This window comes from Echinops telfairi, unplaced genomic scaffold, assembly GCF_000313985.2.
Source record: "Echinops telfairi isolate 266 unplaced genomic scaffold, ASM31398v2 ScPeMD7_15;HRSCAF=58, whole genome shotgun sequence".
In the NCBI taxonomy this organism is placed as follows: domain Eukaryota; kingdom Metazoa; phylum Chordata; class Mammalia; order Afrosoricida; family Tenrecidae; genus Echinops; species Echinops telfairi.
In genome coordinates this window covers 1,923,152-1,927,928 of record NW_022103912.1, presented here as the reverse complement: position 1 = coordinate 1,927,928, position 4,777 = coordinate 1,923,152, and the positions used below count along the sequence as shown (strand labels likewise).

At 42.8% G+C, this 4,777-nt stretch overlaps 1 protein-coding gene across 3 annotated transcripts in view; it reads left to right on the top strand.

Moving 5' to 3' along the window:
- The window catches only part of EPB41L5 (erythrocyte membrane protein band 4.1 like 5), a 145,585-nt gene that overhangs the window by 20,011 nt on the left and 120,797 nt on the right, over nt 1–4,777 (top strand). The gene's annotated exons all lie outside the window — the stretch shown is intronic.

Here is a 4,777-nt window from a genome sequence, read left to right as displayed (position 1 = left end):
GTCCACTTCCTTTCCCCCACCTCCCCCTCTCCCATGCCCCCCCCCCACCTGAACAGTCTGTCCTGCTGTTTTCCCTCCAGATTGTTTATCCTCCCTATCTTATCGAGATAGACCTGCAGAGATAAGATGCACAAAAACAAGACAGAGCAAAATAAAGCATCAAAACAGCAAAAAAAAACCCAATTACAAAAAAAAAAAAAAAAAGCCTGTAAAAAAAAAAAAAGCCTGTAAATAGTTTGTCTGTTTGTTGACCTTTAGGAGTGTTTTACAGTCAAATCTGATGGAATGCCATGCCCTGGCCCCAAAGTCTATGTTTGGCATTCTCTCGGGACTTCCTTGCTCTGCTCCCCTTGTTCTGTTGCATGCCCTTAGTGTTTGGGTTTTTTTTCATCACTCTAAAATTTCCATTTGATTTTTTTTTAAATAATCATTTTATTAGGGGCTCGTACAACTCATCACAATCTGTACATATCTCATCTATGTCCAGCACCTTAGTACATATGTTGACTTCATCATTCTTACGACACTCACTTTCCACTTGAGCCCCTAGTGTCAGCTCATTTTACCCTCCCCTCCCCCCGCCCCACCACCCTTAGTGTTTTGCCTTGGTGTGGTGGGGTCAGATTGGCTGCAGTTCCCTCACTATGTCTCCAGTGTTGTCCCCTGTAGGGCTATGGGTCAGTGAGGGATGTCTTGTCTCATAGTGGACCTGGCCATATGGTCCTCTCTGTGCATTGACTGCTCTGAGCAGGGATATTGTCTTCAGGCTTTGTGGCCCAAGATGTGCTCCGCTCTCTCTTCCTCCCCCTTCATTTGCTCCCATGTGCTCTGATCAGACATGTCCCTCTCTCTGAGCTGTAGCTTCAGTGTTGTCCTCTGAAGAAAATTCTTCTGGGGGTCCAGGAGCTGTCCATGTAGTTGGGATTGGGGCCGGCCCCTCAGACATCTCTGTTGGTTCCCTGCTTCATGCCGGCATATTGCATTCACATCTTGGGGCACCGAGTTGAAGTCTGGTCCCTCTTTCCCTGTGGCGACAGAAACAACACCCTCCCCTGGTGGGTTAGTAAGGGTTCACTTTTCTGACTTTAGGACACAGCATAGAGTTGTAATAATCAAAACAGCCTTTGACTAATTGAATCAGATAGACCAATCGTAGAAGTTGAAAATCTAGAAATAAACCCAAACATCTAAGGTAGCAGTTCTCAACCTGTGGGTCGGCACCCCTTTAGGGGTCGCCCAATTAATAATTAGCAAAATTACAGTTATGAAGTAGCAGCGAGAGGGATTTTATGGCTGGGGGTCACCACAACCTGAGAACCTATATTAAAGGGTCGCGGCCTTAGGAAGGTTGAGAACCACTGCTCTAAGGTCAATTGGCACTTGCGAAGAGAGTCAGATCTTTTCGATGGAGAAAGGAACACCCTCCTTAACAAGTGGTGCTGACAAAACTGCATTTCTGGTTATGGACATTTTGAACAGATTCATACCTCATACCAAACACACAAACTAATTCAATTTGGATAAAGGACCTAAATGTTAAATCTAAAATCTGAATGAGAGAAAATATAGGGCCAAAGTTTTGGGGCATTTATCTTGGCCCAAGATAAATGATCAAATATAACAGTGAATACAAGAGCAACAGAAAACAAAATAGGTAATTGTAACTTCGCAGAAGCTAAATTCTTTGTTCATCAAAAAACTCTGTTAAAAGAGTAAAGAGCAAACCTCTAGACTGAAAACCTCACTGACATCTCGTCAGTTCTGACACATACCAACCTGGAGTAGAGCTGCCCATAGGGTTTCCAAGGCGTTAAATCTTCATGGGTGTAGACAGCCTTTTCCCTGGAGAGTGACTGTTGGGTCCCGGCTTTGTTAGCCTCGGAACGCCCAGTCCACTATGCTAGCTGGCATAGTTGGTAAGAGTCCAATAACTAAATACGTGGAAGACATCTGCAAATAGCTAGACAAAGCGTATGAACTGTTACAACAAAGAGGATATTTAAATGGCCAGGAGACGGATGAAAAGATGTTCAATACCATTGGCCATCGTTGACATACAGTGCAAACCACAATGAGGTACAGTTTCCCTCCTACTAGGATGCTCAGATTAACAATAATAGAAAATCACAAGTGTTGGAGGGGCTGTAGAGAAATTAGAATCCTTATACATTGCTGGTAGGAATGTAAAAAGGTACAGCTGTTGCTGAAAACAGTCTGGCATTTCTCAAAAAAACAAAGACAAACTAGAAATTGAGGTGTCATGTGACCAAAAAATGCCACTGCCCTATCTATATACGTTAGGGTTGTGATAAACATGACACAGAGAGAGTCTAACCTGTGTCCATTACAGCAGTAGTCACAATCGCAAAATGATAGAAGTAGTCTAAGTGCCCATCAGTGCATGAATAAATATATAAAATGTGGTGTCTTACATACAGTAGAATACTATTCAGTGATATTACTCAGTTCCCCCAAACATTTTGAAACAAAGATAGGAAGGACATGATGTTGGATGAAATAAGTCAGTCACAAAAGCACAAATACTGTGTTCTCACATTTATGCAATAATATGAATAGGCAAATATACAGAAAATAAATGTCCCCTTAGTGAATACCAGGGATGGCGGGAGTGGCGTTGAGGTGGGGAGAGGGATTCACTCTCTAGATGTAGAACCTTGGTACTTTTGGTAATAGGAAATGTAATAACATACTAGGATGAGAGGTGCACAACTTAATGAAAGTAACTGGTCACTAAATGTACTCAGGAAAAGAGGATCTTTTTCTAGTTGCTATGGCATTGTGTAATTTTGTAATAATCAAAGATGTATAGATATATGTTCATGCATGTGGGTACATAAATGTCATCGTGTGTATAAATACACACATATACATATATAACTATATGCATAGGTATGTATATATGCATGTGTGTGATGCTATTGCATTTATTAATACATATGTGTGTAAGAGAGAACTTTATATCAAAGAGTAATTGTATATTAAGAAAACAGCCCAGCCCAGTTCAAGTCCATAAGTCTGATATTAGCCCATATGTCCAATGCCAGTTTATAAATTCCTCTTCAGACGCATGCAACACATGTATTGATGCCGAATGCAGGAAGATCAAAGGCCAGTGGGTGGAAAATCTTATGGATCCAGTGGTGATGAAAGCATCTCAGCGCTGGTGTGGGTCTCCACATGGCTCCTCCAGGTCCAGGGCTCTGGCTCCATCAGTGTAGCCCATGTGGCTTGTCATCAGGAATGTCTTGCAGAGAGACAAGCAGAAAGAGTGTGCCTGGCCTCCAGTGAGCTACCATATATACTGTGTATAAGCCGAGTTTTCCAGCACATTTTTAATGCAGTTTTTGTGGTAAAATTAGATGCCTTGGCTGATATTCGGGTCGGTTTTTACTTGAGCATATATGGTATTTATCTCCATAGTGCCTCCAAATGAGCTGTGACCTGATTGACAGGCTGAACTCCACCCCTTTGAAAGCTGACAGGAGATTATGTGACTGCCACAGTGCCTAACCCAAAACCTTGTATTTTCAGTAGCCTTAAATGGATGAGAACATTGGACACCGAGTCAGGAAGACGCCAGAAGAGTCGATGCATTTGAATTATGGTGCTAGTGAAGAATATGGAAATACACTGGACTTCCAGCAGAACAAACATCTGTCATGGAAGAATTATAGCCTAAATGCTCTTTAGAGGCAAGGATGGCAAGACTTTATCTCATGTACTTTGGACATGTTGACAGGAGAGACTGATCTTTGGAGAAAGACATCACGCTTGGAAAGTGTGGAGGGTCAGCGAAAAGGAAGATGATGTTGGACATGATGGGTGGGATCTTGCTGGCCAGTGGCTGCAATGATGGGTTCAAGCTGAAGAACAGCAGTGAGGATGGTGCGGGGCCGAGCAGTGGTTTTTTCTGTTGTGCACATAACCGACTCCACAGCATCTAACAACAACAACCGAACAGTGAAACACATAGGAACCCCGTGAGGTACTTTTTAGATATAATGAAATGCCTCTCAGGACTTGTTTCCTAGGTGTGAAGATACCCCTTGTGTGCGGAGCATCTTGGTCAGTTGACATGATAAAGTTCATAAAATTTATGTTCTACGCACTAGTTTAGTGATCAATGCCTGGTGGCGCTGTAGCGTTGGATTGCTAACTGCAAGGCCCCTGTTCAAACCCACCAGCCGTTCTGTGGAAGAAAGGGGAAGCTTTCTCCTGTAAGGATTTATAGCCTCAAAAACGTGTTGTACAATCACTATGAGTTGGAACCAACCCAGTGGCAGTGGGTTTTGGCTTCGTCTTGTCTTAAAGGCTTGATCAAACTACTGTCCCTTCTAGTCTGGAGCAAAAGAGAAAGAAGGAAACTAAATTAGTCTACAGAACTAGTAGCCCACGTAAACAACCTGATTTACTCTGAGACTAGAAGAACCAGGTGGTGCCTGGCCACTACCACCTGCCATTCCTATGAGGACTACAACACACGGACCCCGATAGAATGGGGAAAAATGTGGAAAATATTAAAAAGGAAAACCAACAATAAAAACTCCTCGTTGCGACTGGAGGATTCACCTAGACTGATTGCCTGGAGATTCTCCTGACACCTTGAGCTGAACAGCTAGCCCCTTTTAGCTAAGTCACAGATTTGCATACAAAATAAAACTAACACCCTTGAGGACTGTGCTTCTTTAAAAAGTCATCTATGTGAGGACCGCGTGGTTGATGATTAAAGCACAGCTGAGAATGTAAAGGGGTACGG